Source organism: Sturnus vulgaris, chromosome 13 (assembly GCF_052056855.1).
Source record: "Sturnus vulgaris isolate bStuVul1 chromosome 13, bStuVul1.hap1, whole genome shotgun sequence".
Lineage (NCBI taxonomy): Eukaryota > Metazoa > Chordata > Aves > Passeriformes > Sturnidae > Sturnus > Sturnus vulgaris.
Window position 1 is genome coordinate 2,640,172 of NC_142255.1, and position 15,952 is coordinate 2,656,123.

The 15,952-nt window shown below is 51.3% G+C and overlaps 1 protein-coding gene across 4 annotated transcripts in view; it reads left to right on the forward strand.

Moving 5' to 3' along the window:
* The window catches only part of LINGO1 (leucine rich repeat and Ig domain containing 1), a 152,300-nt gene that overhangs the window by 15,656 nt on the left and 120,692 nt on the right, over window positions 1-15,952 (forward strand). The window contains exon 1 of one of the 4 annotated variants that reach the window (XM_088172355.1): window positions 12,529-12,735. The exons of 2 other annotated variants lie outside the window; for them this stretch is intronic. The gene's annotated coding sequence lies outside the window, so the exon portion shown is untranslated. Of the gene's footprint in view, window positions 1-12,528; window positions 12,736-15,952 lie in introns of those variants that run through there. One more of the 4 variants, XM_088172357.1, reaches the window with a different exon arrangement.

Consider the following 15,952-nt stretch of genomic DNA (forward strand, 5'->3'; position numbering starts at 1 on the left):
AGTTTTAGAAACTATTCTGCTGCTGCAAGGAGCCAGGCTTGGGTGAGACTGGCACTTTGTGACTTGGGAAGCTGTGCTTCCCCGATGTACTTCTGAGGATAATTGTCTATAATTTTCCTCTTAACAATGCTCTGGAGGCTTCCCAAGTATGAGCTGCCTTTCCTCCCAACTGTAAAAGGCCTTTGGGGTATTGGAGGCTTCCTGCGATGGGAAAGTAAGGGATGACTGGGGGAGGGCACTTGGGGGGGGTCCAAGTCCCTGTCCCAGGGAAACACCCTTGTCTGCTCCTTGCACTTGGGGTGGGTAGGGTTGTTTTAAGATTAAAAAACAGAGCTAATCTTGAAGGGAGTGAGCAGGGGCTGAGGCTGATGTGGCTCAGCTGCCCTCCTGATGAGTGCAAAATCAGTATTCATGGCTGAAGAGTGGAAATTGGGATTAGAAACCAAAATTTCTGAGGTGGTTTTGGAGTTTGGGATTTTTGGGGCCTCTTGTTTTCAAACTTCTCCGTGCAAACAAAGATGTCAGCTGTGTGCAGTAGCATATGAGAATAGCAGCTTCTCCATGTGTGATCCCCAGGGCAGGGGAGCTGGGGCCTGGAGAAAGATGGGGATGCTACCAGCTTATCACAGGATGGACATGGAAATGAGACTCCTGTTCTGAGAGGTGTGTGAGAAAGTCAGAGTGGACCCAGAGAGCTAAAGTACAAGTCAGAGCTGTGATCTGCCTTGTCCTGGTTCACTGTGGGAGCTCTGTACCTGGAGCTGGGATGCTCCAGCTGGGAAGCAGAGGCCACTTAGCACTGGGAAGATTGACATCCTCAGGCTGTAAATATCCAGCCAGCTCTAATCCTCCCAGTAGCTCCATCACTGCTGTTTTCCTAAGAGTTATTTGACTCTTTGTGTTGCACCTCTCAGAGAAATGGCTTTTAAATAAAACCTCTACTCACTCGTTAGGCCTCCTGTCCAGGTCACTTCCTGCATGGGTGATTTATAGGGTTGCTTTTAACATTTTATTAACTTTCAATCACTGGGGCCAGTCAATCAGAGCCTATCCCATTAGCTGTGGTGAGTGGCTGCCCGGGGCATCAGCCTCTCCTGCTGCCTCCATCACTTCTGGAGAAGCTGTGATGTTCCGAGACCAACCATGGTGAGAAATGGGGAAGAACAGGAGGAGAATTTAGATAAGGAGAAATAGATCTGGGATGGATAAGTGAATGCATAAGGGTTAAGGAGATAATGGGGCTTGTGATCATATCTGAGAAGGTGGCTTATCTCCTGCTGTTGGTACGTGATTTTTTGGCTGCATCTCCTGCAGTGTGTGCTGAACCATGTGGTGATGGGAGAGGAGTGCCAGGGCTTGGTAAGGAGGTGGCTGCTCCAGACTGATCCTGGCAAGGCATCACAGCTGGAGCAGGATGTGCCTGAATTAAACCCCTCCTGTGACAGTGCCAGAGACAGAGCATTCCCCCTTGCCTCGTGCATTTGCAAGTCCCTTTGGCTCCTGGCATCCCATCTGATCCAGTGGGCTGCCTTAAGCCCAATTCCCTGCCATCTCAAACTCTCCTCTGCATCTTGTTCCCCCGTGGAGCCAAGCAGAGCCAAGCCCTGCAGCCCTGGCGCAATGGAGAGTGGGGCTGAGCAAACAGAGACCAGTCCAGCTGGGAAATCCGAAGGAGATGGAGATTGTAAATGATGTGAGGCTGCAGGAATAGCTATTATCTCTGGTTTAGTTGGTCCTTTCCCCACCATGCCCTGTCTTTGTTCCACCTGTGCTCAGAGATGTTATTCAGTGGAGTTTTCCAGCTCTTGGTAACAGGGAGAAAAAAACCCCTGAACTCCTGCACAAGCAGAACTAATGAGCTCTCTCTGGAAATAAAAGCATCCTAAGGACAGCCTTGTGATACAGAACATCCCGTTCTCTGTAGCTGCTCTGGCCGCTGCCTCTGAGCGATGGCCCTGCACGGGGCTGTTGGGAGCTGAGCAGAGCTGTCACCTCCCATCCTTCCCCACAGCCATCGCTCATGTGAGGCATTGAGAAAGCTGAGCCATGGTTTGCTCCTCTGGAACAGCTCTGCTGTGTGGACAGGGATTTGGGAACGTTTGTCCAATACTGTGATGCAGAGCCCATCACCACTGTACAGCCTCGCAGGACAGGGCAAGTAGGGGTCATGTGTCTCCACAGGTCAGGACCAGCTCTTACTAGCTTGGAAAGGGATTTGGGGAACAGCCTGGCTTCCATCCCTGGCTGGAGTAGAGAGGTGTAAGAAGATGGGCTCACTGCAGCTCCATGTGTCTGAAGGGACACAGACCTGCAGTCCCCAAGGGCTGTTGGAGTTGTCAGGCATCCAGCTGGGAGACAATTTGTCTTGCAGCAAAGCCAGCATCTGAAAGCCATTGCTTCTGATGTGCCCATGATTTGCTGAAACCTGTGTCTTCTTTGTCATTTTTCTGTCTCTGTCTCAAATCCCAGAGCAAAGACAGAGAACTTGTTCACAGAGACAAGCAGAGATTTTTTCCCTCTACCTTTAAATATTTATTCTGAGCTCTCAAGATACACTTGCTGTGATCTTGGGGGCCTGCCTGTGTGTTGGTAGTGTCTCCTGCCTGGCAGAGCAGGGCTGGCTGCCCTTCCCTCTGGGGAGCACAGGTAGAGCCTACTCCCCCTCCTGCTGTCCCATGCTGGGTCCCAGAGGAGTGACATGAGGTGTTCACCTCTTCCCATGTGCTCCCATGGGAACAAACCCAAGACCCACAAAATGCTGTCCAAAGAAGCTGTGGGTTGTGAGCTGCCTTTTTGGGGCTGAGACAGAGGTAAAAGCAGCCTGGTCCACCTGGTGTGCTCTGTTGCTGGGATGGCACATCCCAAATGGCATTCATCCTTCTGTCTCCTTCCTGTCTTCCCCTGTCCCCATTAGCACACAGAGCTGCCACTGGAGGCTTTCCTCTTCCTTCCTGCATCTGGTCCAGGGCTCTCAAGGTCATGCAGGCAACTGGAGCAACTCTGCCAGCCTTGGCTTTGCAGTCTAAGCTGCAGTGCTGTGGCCCCCTTCCCTCCTTTTCTCCACTCTTGTTCCTTCTCCAAGCCCTCCTGGCACTGCTGCTTGGGTACACAGATTGTGGGAAGAGCAGCCCCATGCCACTGTATGTGCCTGGCATTCCAATGAGGAGCGAGGCTGGTGCTGGCAGCCCAGCCTGGGATGTGCCAAAGCAGAGCCACACTGCAGGCACTGTCCCATGGTTCCCTTCAAAACAAGAGATGCAATCCCATCTGGCTACAACTGCCACCTTCCAAGCATTTTTCCTGGAAGCTGGCTCTCCTGCAGAGCTGTCTCACCTCTGCCCCTGCTATGGGGTTGTCTGGACCCAAGGGAGAGGGGATTTTGCATCTGCTCCTCGTAGCTGGACTATGGTGATGTTAAACTCCTAGGAAAAAAGCCAGGAGCTGGTTTCTCAGCAGCTCTGCAAGGGATGAGGGAATGTCTTGCCTTTCCAGGTGAGCACACAAATCGCTACCTCTGCCTCCAGCAGCCCAGGCACCCTGCTCAGCAGCTGGCACTCATCAACACAGAGGCTTGTCCCCAACTGCCCCTGGCAGTGCCAGCCACGGGCTCCCCAGGACCTGTATGGGTGTGGGCACCGATGCAGAAAGAAAATCCTTTGCAGGACTGGATGGCAGGTGCAGCTCTACCAGGAGATGCCTTGAAACCAGCATGTAGCCAAAGGCAGGAGGAAGCTGAGCTGACAATAGCTGATGTAGTGGGATTTTTTTGTTTGTTTGTTTTTGAAGATAAATAAATTAAAGCCAGCTCAGGAAGACTGAGCTCCAGGAAGCTGCAAAGTGATGAGGTTGGGACCATGGTGGTGGTTTCCTGGGCTGCTTTTCCCACCCCTGCCTGCCCTCTACCTGCAGCCACGATGGGCTGGCAGCAGCACCAGCCCTCTCAACTCTCGCTGAATGTCTGAACAGAATGGCCTCATTAGCAGGGAAAGTTTCCCCAAGATAAGTTACTGCTGCTGTAAGACGTGCAATTATCTCTCTTTTCTGCTCTTGCAACTGTGGGCATTGAAGTTTCCTGCTCTTACACCATGTCATGGCCGAGCTCTTGTGCACAGGAGGGTGCCGCTAGGAGAAAGAAATTATAACAAGGACATTTTTTGGAAAGAAAAAGAGATTTTTTTTTTCATTAAGGATTTGTTACTGCTTGGTTGTCTCACTGGGTCAGAATGCTGTGCTCATGCAGATTGATGCCAGCCCCTGTCTCCCCTTCCTGGCACTTGCCTGTGTGTGGCTTGGTTGGGATGGTGGCAGAGAGTGTTTTTTATGGAAGGCAGAGGACCTGTGCTCTGTGTGTGTGTGTGTCAGCTCCTACTCTGCCTGTGCCCCAGCCTCCTCGTGGTGTCAGCCCTTGCCCAGGGCTGCAACACCCTAGGGCTCCTCAGCTCCACTGGGATTTTTCACTGAGCAACACATTTGCAGGAACAGCAAGTGCCAGAAGTGTGTCCCAGGAGTGAAAATCAGTGGTCTGAGACTTGTAGGAAATATTCCTTCAAGATTCAAGCTTTTTCAGTCATTGGTCATTTGACCTAACAGAACTGCGTGTCACTCTGTGAGCCATGGGGAAGGCTGCCAGAGCACACACAGAGGATGTTTGCAGCTGGATATTGTAACAACTTTGTAGTGAATGGTTGGGATAAGTCATATTTCATAAAAGTGGCCAGGAAAAAGATTGGTGATTAATTCCTTTTAATAAACAATGGTGAGTAGTGTGGCTTAGTTTGAGCCTGACTGACTTTTACAATGATTCATGGATTTTTCCACAGGAAAAACCACCTTTATGGTGATTGCTGGTGTGTGGGGTGCCTGCCTGCCTTCATGAGTAATTCCCCCCAGCTCTGAAAGCACCAGGGTGTGGAAAAACGATGAACTTCTCCGCAGGAGCTGAGAGGGAGGAAGGGTGTGCGTGGCTCCACTGCTGCAGCCAATGACTGTGTCCCTTCAAAGAGCATTGGAGGACGTGGGAGAGTGGGAATTTCACTGCCAGAAGTGCTGAAGGAGGTGAATCTTACGGAAAAATGAGTGGAGCTATGTCCGTGTATGCTCTTGTGGGCTGGCCAAGAGAGGTCAGTTGGGAGTGGCTAATGGCCCTCTTTGCACCGTGCTGCCCTACTCCTCCAGCAAACCAAACACCCGAGCCGAGGTGTGTCCCAGCATCCATCCCCAGTTAAACTGGTGAAGCTGCTGTCAATCTTAGCCCAGTATTAGGATCGGTGGCTTCACGAATCTCAGCGACTTTGTGAGAAAGAAAACCTGACCCGATTGTTTGGGAACTAAAAAGCTTTAATAATACAAAAACAACAATCTGCAATTCGAAAAGCTTATATTGAACAACCAAGAAAGGTGGTACAGGGAGGCTAATCCCATGCACCAGGGCCATGGCAAAAAGCAAGGACCAGGGCAAAACAGGGATATTTATAAATCTGGAGGAGGGAAGACGTTAGGGCGGAGTTTAGGGGGGATCCAATAGGGAAGGGCGATTAGGAATATTAAAATTTTTGCAACAAAGAAAGAGCTAATGACAACAAGGAGATTTTCTGGCAGTGATTAGCATAGTGAACAGGAGGATTCTGGGGGTGATTTTTCTACTTACCCTTACGTGGAGTTTTCCCATAGCCTTGAGCTGTGGTCATCTACTCTTTTATTTGAGCCAACCCCAACAAATTGGTCTGTTCTTTGCAGCCCCCCATGCTGGCAGCCAGCCAGCCTCCGTGGCCATCGTGTAGCTGAGATTCGTGGCTCTGGGGCGGGAGCGTGCGGCCGGGGGTGTACCGTGCGTCTGTGTGATGCTGCTTTTTAAAACCCGCCGAAGTGGGATGGGGAAATGCCGGGCGAGGCATAGTCAGAGGTGTGAGCAGTGCCTGCGCCTCGCAGGCGGCGCCGGGGGCGGCGGCAGCCCTTGCTGTGGCGTCGGGTTTGTTTTCTAGTTTGGAGATGAAGGCAAAAAAAGCTGTAGTTCTACTGAGACTAAACTTGAAACATGATTTGGTTCCTTGGTGAGGTTTTTTTTGACTCTTGGTGAAAAATACAGGTATTTGGCTAGAACTTTGAGTTCCAGAGCAAGGGGAAGGAAAGGTGGCACAATGGTGGGAGAGGTTTGTGTAGAGATGCAGCTGTGAAGGAGGAAGGAGGAGCCTGGAGGTTGGTCCAGCCTCCAGCAGCAGCAGACAGGTTGACACATCCCTCGGTGCAGTAGCACCCCGTGGCAGCGTGACTCTGCCCACCAAATGCCCAGCCTGATCCCCTGTCCCTTCAGTCACTCTCCAGCACTACAGGGGCTGCATTCTCCAGCCAGCATCCCACTGCCTCCTCATCCTCCTTCAGGATGATCCATCCCTCCACCGCAGTGCCCATCCCGCATTCATTACGGTGCCCATGTACTTCTCTCAGCCCAATATACTTTGAATTACTGCTCATCTATTCCTCTTGACATCCTCATGCTCATAACTAGGGAGCCTGCATTACCCGTTTGCACATCTGTCAAGCTGCGTGTTCCTTGGCCATTTCCAGAGATACATAAAATTGCCCGTGGTTATGACATTATTGACAACCCACCCCGTCTCCTTCCCCCTCCCCGAGCCCAAATGGCTGCCTCGCTTTATGAGGATTGATATTTGGGCAGTAAATATTTTAGAGCCTCATCTGATGAGTGTGTCTGTGCGGGTGAATACATTTGTGGCTGAGGACAGATGTTGAAGCTGTCTTCATTGGAAATGCAGGGCCTTGTCTTTCTCTCTCCTGCCTTTGCAGCATCTCTGTCATCTCTCTGCAGCCTCTCAGTGCTGCCTGGGTCCAGTGGGAAGAAGGGGAAATGTAGGAAAAAGCCAAGCAGAAGTTGACAGGAAGGACAGAGGCTGGCAGAGCTCTGTGAAAGTTGCATTGCTGCTGGGTTCCCATGCTCCCATTTACCTCAGCAGTAGGATTGAATTTCTCTGGCAAGGTGTTTTCCTTCCTTGAACTCAGGGAATCCACCAATTCCTGATGTGCTGGAAAAGTAGCTTCAGCCCTTTTGGAAGAAAGACTACAAGTATCAGAGTGTCTGTGGTTTCCAAAGGATATATTCTGACTCCTGTTCTGAAAAGCTGCTTAATCTTCCAAAGTTTCAAAATGTACTTCAGTAAATGCCACTAAAGAGGAAACAATTTAGGAACAGCACAGCCTGAGTGATCTGAACTATTTTTTTTATCTTGCTGAGAAAAGCAAAGGAGCCCATTTTCAGTTCCTCAAAACGATTTGCTCTCTTTGCTTTCAATCAGCAAAACAAAGAGTGATGCCTGATTCCCAGGGAAGAGAACAAGCACACTCACCTTCTGCAGAGTGAGCTGGGGCTGGGCTAGGCTGAGGTTTTGGGAGTCACAGCTCTCCTTGGGCTGGATCTAAGCTGTATGCACCAGGATCCAGGGAGCTTTCAAAAATATGTCTGTGCTCCAACTCTCTGGGAGTTTTGCTTGAGCTACCAAGCAGAGTTGTCCTTGTATGGAGATCCAAGCTTGGGATGGGACTCTGGTCTCTTCCCTTCAGGGAGGACAATGGCACGGGGATCTGGCAAGAGTCCTCTCTGTACACAGAATGGATGGAGCATGTGCAAGGCAAGTCAGCCCAGAAATCACAAGAAAGTGATTTCTTCTTGCCATTTTGCTGGTTTTTTCCCTCTCCAAACCTGGAGCAAGTGCATCCAAATGTGTTAAAAAATCAACTGCCTGGGGGTGGCTTTGCACCCTTTCAGTCCTTGCAATCCCTTGGAGTCTTTGTCAGGAGAGCAGGAGCTTCCTGGCTCTGCAGTGGGTCCCTGCTGGCTGGGTGTGGGTGTCCCACCCTGAGGGGCTGTGGAGGCTGCTGGGCTGGCAGTCACCCCTTCCCGTCACCCCCTCCAGCATGTCACCCAACGCCAGCTGTTCCCAGGGTGTGGGTGTCCCTTTCCCGACTGGAGCGGGAGCGATGTGTTTCAGGGCAGGGAGTAGGAGGGAGTGTTTCTGGCTGCTGCAGCTTGAGGTTTGAAGTTGTTGTGTAGGCAATGGGGGTCCCCAAGAGGGCACATGGATTTCCAGGGGTGGCCCATGGGCCAGAGAATGTCACCTGCCTTCTGGGTGGCAGCTGTGTGTGGGTGGTTGAGTGGACCATGGAGTCCACTGTACCTTTTTTATCCAGTTTGCTCACTCAAGAAGATATCTGTGTCATCAAGGAGCTGTACAGGACAGCTTTGTGAAGGTGCTGGGAGAGTAGGAGGTGCCCAGCTCCATTTGTAAGGGCTCAGTGTCTCCATCTCCACAATGCCTGGCTGCAGGAGCCACGTGCCAAGGGGAGGGGTTCAGTGGCCTCACTGAGCTCATGGATGAAGGATGCTGCCCTGGCCCTGGCCAGTCTGCTCTTTTACAGCACTATAGTATCTATTTATTTATGATTTCCGTGGGTGGTGTTTTGGATGATCTATTGAGCCAGAGTGAGATATTTTGAGGCACAGTGAGATATTTTAAAAGCATCTCATCACTCTGGAAATATCCATGGTGCGATAGCTGTGTATTAGTCATTCGGAAAGGGAGTGATTTCAATGAAAGAAAAAACATTTCATCTTGTCAGAGCATTTTCACTCACTGTCTGCCAGGCAGCTCCTGTCAGTTTTCAGTCTCTGTGGCTGGTTTTACTCTTCTTAGGCTCTGCCTTTTTATTTTCTAACAAGAAATCAAATAAACCCTCTAATGGATATTGGTAGCTATGAACTCATCAATTGTCAGTGAGAAAGAGCCTGTGAAAAGATGCAGTAAACCCTCTTTGTACTGGATTATTTCCCATGGGATTATTTCTCTCAGGGACTATCTGCATTTGGAAGGAGAAACTCCTTCTCCAGGTATTGGACCTTGAAAAAAAACCCCTGCCCTCCAAGGTGATTTATCCCTCTGAAAAGTGAGAGTAACTCCAAAATCCCTGAACTGCTGGAGATGCAGAATTAAGCTTACAGAGAGCAGGAGGAGAGATGGTTTTCTCCTAGGAGAAAAAAAAAACAACCAACCCTGTTAGAAAACACAAATGATGAGGCCTTGTCCTGCAAGGGAGAACAGCACAAAGCCGTTCAGCAAATGAAAAGCCAAATGAGCTGTGAAAACCTTACCACCATGGTAGGAGAGATTTTCTCTTGGAGGAAATCTGCCACAAATCACCTAATATACATCTTTGCACTGCCATTTGGGAAAATGCTCATCATATTCCACTGGTCTCTGCTCCAGTTTATGTGTATCTGTAGCTGGGGTTTCTCCTGTGCAGCCTGCACGCCCCAGGGAGGAGGTGATTGTGCTGAGATGCTCCCGTGCTTTGATCGTTCTCAGTAATCAGGCAAAGAGTAGTTGCACTGTAGTTACACCATGAGTGTTGTTCACTGTTGCTTTGAGGGGCACAATTGCCATTGCCTCGTGCAACAAGTAGATAACTGCTTTGATGACTCAAAATGATCCCTTTGTGGATAAATCATAGTGTTGGTATTCCAAGTTTTTCTATTATTAACACAATAATAGAATCATAAAATCAGTTTGGGTTGGAAGGACCCTCAAAGCTCATCCAGTGCCACCCCCTGCCATGGGCAAGGACACCTCCCACTGTCCCAGGTTGCTCCAAGCCCTGTCCAATGTGATCTTGGACACTTCCAGGAATGGGGCAGACACAGCTTCTCTGGGGATCCTATGCCAGGGCCTCACTACCCTCAAGCACATCTAAGGGCACCTCCCTGGTGAATGGGCTTGCACCTAAATGTTTTGGGGGATGTTTCTCTGCTACTGTGGCAGCCCCTTGGCCATCTCCTGTGACACTGGGAGTCTTGGCTGGGTTTTCTCTGTACCAGTGCTGAGCTCTGGCTGCCTCCCTGTGCAGGCCCACCCCACTTCCAGCCACTGTGGCCAGAGAAACTCCAGCCAGGGCTGTAAAATAGAAACTCTTAACTAAAGAGAAGGAGAGGGCAGGAGAGAAGCAGCCCTGGATCCCCTTGATGCCTTGGAGCCTTTTCCCCAGCTCTGCCAGGACAAAAGGGGCATCACTCCCCATGACAACAGGAACTGGGGGATCAGGGGTGCTGGCTGCCCTGGAACAAGTGCCCCTAAACCCCATCTTGCTGAAATCTGGGCTTGGCACCAGTGACCTGTAACCTTTACAACTGTAGCCTATTTTTTCCTGGCCAAATGAAATTAAAATGGCCAACCAGTGCCATTTCTTTCCTTTAACCTCTTCCCTTTCATGTCCACACTTGACCCAAAATAATACTCTTTTGATTTGCACTTGGTGTCCCCTTGCTGGACACTAATTCAATTAATTCAGTTAATTAATTAACACAAGCTGACCTCTTGCATCTCTTGGCCAGGGGCAGGACTTACCACCCACGTGGTGAATCCTCTGCTCTCCTGCCCTTGTGGCATGGCATCTCCTGCATCCCTTTGCTGGTGGTGAGCATGTCCTCATCCCATGCCCCTGAGTCAGCACTCTGCTGCTGGCGTGCTATTTCAGCTTGAGGGAAAAAAAAAAAAAAAAAAGAAAAAAGAAGAAAGTTTCGGTATTTAAAGTATTTAAGCAGATGGAAAGCCACAAACTACAGTCGGTGGAGGGAGCGTGTTTCATGACTAACAAAATATGCCAGGTAGGCCGTTCCACTTGAGATATTTTCAGGAATATAATCACTTTCACACATCCTCATAAATTTGCCAAAGTGTTAGTTTTCCCCCATATGGATGGGGAGGATGCAGCATGTCATGACTGTTGCATGGCATCTTGAATGCTGTGTCTTCGTGGTGTATTTTTTCTTTTCCTTTATTCCCCCCACCCTGGCTGTAATTGCAATTAAAGTTTGATTTACTCTTCCTCATAATTAATGTAGGCAGAAGGTCATCCTTGAACGTTGTGGTGAGAGAGCTCCTTGGATAAGGCAGGACAGAGGAAGCAGAAATTAAATCTCTAATAATATCCCCAAAAATGGCCTAGGGTTGGACTGGAGCAGTGCCAGGGATGGTGTCCCCAGTGGGGTACCAGCAGGTGATAAAGGGATGCTCTAGGGGAGCCCCAAAGGCTGCATCCTTTCCACTGAGTTCCTCTGAATAGATGCTCCAGCGTTGCACGGGGGTAAACAAATGCAAAATATTTTGAAGTCATTCAGTCTAAGCATTGGATTCTTTCTTTTCTTTCTGGTATCATGGCAAAATTAAATAAAAGGACCCGTTTTTTGCATGTTGTTGATCTTTCACTCAAAATCTGGGCCCTTTTCCAGGAAAAATGAGCCCTTTTGTGAACAAAGAGACAGGCACCTTCCCAACAAAAGTCAGCTTTCAAATCCAATGTTCTGTGTGTTTGAAATTTCATGTTTCTGATAGGAAAATATCAATTTCACTCAAATTTGCAGAGCAGTGATGTAGTGGTGGGGAGACGGCCCTGAATGGATTGATGAGCACTTGAAGGCCAGATTGCCAGAGGGATTTAAAAGCAAAAGAAAAAACAGCCTTGTCACTGATTTTGAGCAGCTTGTGTTTGAATCTAGAGCCAGGCTGTTGGGCTGGAGCTGACCCTTCTGTCCTTTTCCCTTGGGGACTTAGAGCCTTCATCGTACACTGTGCATGTGGCAGGAGGGCTCAGCCCATCTCTCCTGACCAAACCCCAGCCTCAGTGGTTTATAGACCCTTTTTTTATAACATACTAGTGGCTGGAGCCAGGCTCTGAATTGGTGTGTGTTGGCCTTGCTCTGTTACCTTGGTTGGGTGCCCCACTGAGAGCTGCCTGCTGGTGTCTCAGACAAGGCTGGGCTTTGCCAGCAATATTTTACAGGTTAATTTGTCAAATCTCTGTAGCTCGATTATTTGTTGGTGGAGCCCTGGAGAATTGCTGGGGAGGAGATGCATTACGCTCCCTTGGACTGTGCTAACACACGGATGCTCAGCTGTTGGGCAGGGCTGCTGAGCTGGGTGTCCTAAATGTGTTCATAGTGCAGCCCATGACATTACCCTCATGGTAATGAGGGTGGCTGTGTTCCCCTGCTGCTGCATCCTTCAAGAGCAAGTAAATTGTTTTTTTTTTTTCATGTGTTCTCCCTGTGCCAGCAGAGGTGCTCCATGCTCGCTGTGATGCTTGAAGGAAGTGCTGGCTCAAAGGCATTATTCCCGGGGCTGTCCATCACAGAATCATGGAATGGTTTGTGTTGGAAGGGACTTTAAAGATCATCTCACTTCACCCCCTTAGCATGGGCAGGGACACCTTCCACTAGACCTGGCACCCTGTTCCTTGTCCAGTGCTCCATGGGAAGTTTGCCTGGTGCCTGAGCAGAGAAGTTCCCCCCGCTGCCCCGATGGGATTTGCTCCCAGGCTGCGTGTGTAAGCTTGCTTATCTTTGGAAAGGCACGGCGGCGCTGACAAGCGGTGCAGGAGATGGGGGCAGTAGGTGGATCGTTTTTAGCAGCACGCACGCACGGAGCAGACAGCTTGGGCATGTTCCAAAACACTTCCCACGCCCCCAGGCTGAATTTTAAGAAGCTGGGGCATCTGCACGTTCAAAACGCTACGGGGTGGAAGGGAAAAAAGGAAAAAAATCCCCAAGGCAGGCAGAGCAGCCAGCGCGTGGAAGGGGCAGGCAGCACCCAAAGGCTGATGTCTTGCTGCGGAAGGGAGTTTGTTGCAAAGGCTGAGCAGCTCCAAGCCGCTCTCCGGAGGGGCAGAGCACAGGTGAGCGTGGAGCAGCGGGCGCTGGCTTGCAAGCTGGTCTCGCTCTTGGTTGAGTGGGGGGAATGGGAAGAGGAACTTGAGTTTCCCAGGAACGGCGCCCGGGTGAGTGCCTGTTCCTCCTGTCCATCTGGGGTGGTGCAGCCTTTGAGGAGCTCCACACATTTGGGGTCCCCAGAGCCTTGCAGTGAGAGGGGGGTTAGTGGGGGATAGTCCTGTCTTCCTTATGGTGATGGGAATGAGTCCTGTGCTCATCCCACTTTTGGTGTTTCCAGGGGCTGCCTAGGATCCTGCCCATTATGAGCAGGAGATGCCCCACTGATTTCTTTCTGTGGGGCAGCCCTGGTATGCAGGACCAGCCTCATCCCCTTCTGCATCTCCTGGGGAAGCTGAAACAAGCAGGCAGTGGGCAAGGATTGACGTTGGGAACATACAGGCTCTGGACTTGCACCTCAGCCAGCTGGCTGAGGGCTATTTCAGCCCGACCCAGGGCTCCCTGGGGCAGGGTGGGATATCCAGCCTGAGCAGAGAACCTCTAGGGGATGGAGGACAACCTGTGTGTACGGTCCAGCAGAGTCTTGGATCCCCTGGAGTGATGATCTGAGTTCCTTTCTGAGTCCTTGTATAGCTTTGGATAAGTAGCTTCAGGCTGTGAAGGTTGGGAGGTTTTGGTGCTGGGTGTCCCAGCTTACATGCTGAGAACAGCCCCAGTTCTTGCTGTTGCTGCTCTCTTGGGATCCAAGGTCCCTGCTCCTGGTGGTGCGGGGCCGCGGGCGTCTTGCACTGAAGGATCAGGAAGGGATGGGTGTAAATCTGGAGAGCCCAAGCTGCCGTCCGCGTTCCTCAGATCAGCAATCCGGTGTGTGCTCTGTGATCCAAGGCTGGGGAGCGCGCCCATCCTCACGTCCCAGTGAGCTCCTGTTGGCGCTGCTGGCGAGGATGATGATGGCGTGGCATCCTGGCAGCCTGAAGCCATCCTGGTAGGGTGGCTGGGCTCTGACGGCTCCCTCCCATCTCGCTGGGCCAGGCACTGGGGGATGCTCCTCCCGACGCATCACGTGCACGAGGGGCATCTTCCCAGCGCTCCCCGTGGCTGCCTCCTGTGCCACTCCTGCTTCCCATGGCTGCTCCTGTGCCACTCCTGCCTCCCTTGGCTGCTCCTGTGCTATTCCTGCTTCCCATGGCCGCTTCTGTGCCACTCCTGCTTCCCCATGGCTGCTCCTGTGCCGCTCCTGCTTCCCCATGGCTGCTCCTGTGCCACTCCTGCTTCCCCATGGCTGCTCCTGTACACTCGGCAGACGCTCTCTCTGGCAGCGTGCAGCTCACACTCTGCCCTTCTCCTGGCAAAGCCGGTGGCTTATTGAAATATGACTTTTGCCTGGTGAGGAGACAGGGAAACTTCTGAGGAGCGAAAACTAGAGAAGTCCAAGGGGTGCTCCAAGATCAGAGCTTTTTTCCTTTCATTTTGGGAAGAGAGACTTCTTGGGAAGACTCTACTTCCTAAGTATCCCTCCAGAAGAGGCTGAAACAGATTCTAAGTATTAAGTTGTAAGTCTCTTGGTACCAGCAGAAGTGGCACTCTCCACAGTGCTCTCATCTGCCTGGTAGCCTCATGGCAAGGAGTATGCCCTTGGCAACGGGTGTTTCTGGGGTCCTTCTGTCCCTTGTCCCTTGGGTGGGCAGGAGTACATTTGCACCTCTGGCACCCAGGGGAGGAGAACTAGGCCCTCCCAGTGCTAAACACAAGATGCTCTGCTGTGTCCCCCAGGGCGAGGAAGAGGAGGAGGAGAAGGAAGGCAGAGAGGGATGGGATGGACCTAGGGTGCCCCGGGGGACTGGCTTGTTTCTGCTAATTAGCAGTGTAACCAGCCGTGGCACAGCCCGGGGCTCCTGGCAGATAATTACCTTGCTAGGTGCTGCGAAGGGAGCAGAAAGACTTGCTCTCCACGGGGACTTGAAAACTTCCCATTCTTGAACAGATTTGGGAAAGGCAACTCAAAAAGAATAGTGTGGATATTTATTTTAACGGAGCGATTTCTGCCAGGCAGGCAGGCCAATTTGTTACTGAGGTGACACATTCGGTTTTAGCTGTAAGAATCAAGATTTTTCAGCTTTTCTCCTTTTTCAGTCCCTAGGGCAGGGGTTGGCTAAGTCATAGGGAAGCTGGGGGTCTGCATAGGAACAGACTTGGAGTTCTGGCATCTTCCTGATCGAGCATTTATAAGCTTATAGGTGTTTCATAAAGCAGAGGGAGAAAAATAAATGTGGAAGTGCCCCCAGTCAGCTCATTGCAGCTCGGTGAGGTTTCCATTGGGCCAGGGTGTCCTGCCATCCCTGTGCTGTGGGTGGCTGTGCAGACACTGCCCGAGGGCTGCCGGGGGTCCTGGCCCCAGGGCTGGCTGCTCTGCTGTCCTGGGATGGCTCCCTGGAGCTGCCTGCGGGTCCCTGCCAGAGGTGCCAGGGCTGTGCCGGGAAGTGCTGTCCCTTGTGTGCTCCCTGTGCCCGACGGGTGGGATCGCTGCCGGCCAAGGAGCATCTGTGCTCTCCTTGCACCTCTCGACGGGGCCAGGGACCTCATTAGCTGCCTCCATCTCCTTTCTCCTCTGTTTATCTCCAGTTTTTCAAAGGTTTGCCTGATTTTTTTTTTTTATTATGTCTTTTTTTTTTTTCCTGGCTCGAAGGGAGAAATGATTGTGTGAGTCATGATAGAGCCTGACAGCTCCCTGTGTGCCCCGCCAGGCTCTACTGAAATTGGGGCTGGGGGGCAGGGCTGCAGTGACTGCTGCCCGTCCAGGTCCTGTTGCGGGGAGTGGGGAAGAGCCATCGCTGCCTTTGCCCCTCATCACCCATTAACCCTTTGGTCTGTGGTGCTTGGCAGGGGGTCTGGCAAAGCTCAGACCTCCAAGGAGAGATTGCAGGCAGATTTGTGATTCTCGGGAGAGTAGAGGGAATGTCATGACACTGGGTGGCAGGAGAGCAGCAGGGTGGGAACAGCTTGAGCTGAAAGCTCAGTGTAGCCAGCCCTGCTTCTGTCCACTATCTGTAGGGAATTTGGGGCCCTGCTGAGCTAGAGGAAAGCTCCTGGCCACATGCATGTGCCTTGTCCAGGAATAGGCTGAGATGCCAGGCTTGTCTGGTCGGTGGATTTGTCCCATTCCAGTGCAGCCAGGATGTCTGCTTCCATACAGAATGGGGGTGCCAGGCTGGTGCTTCCATGCAG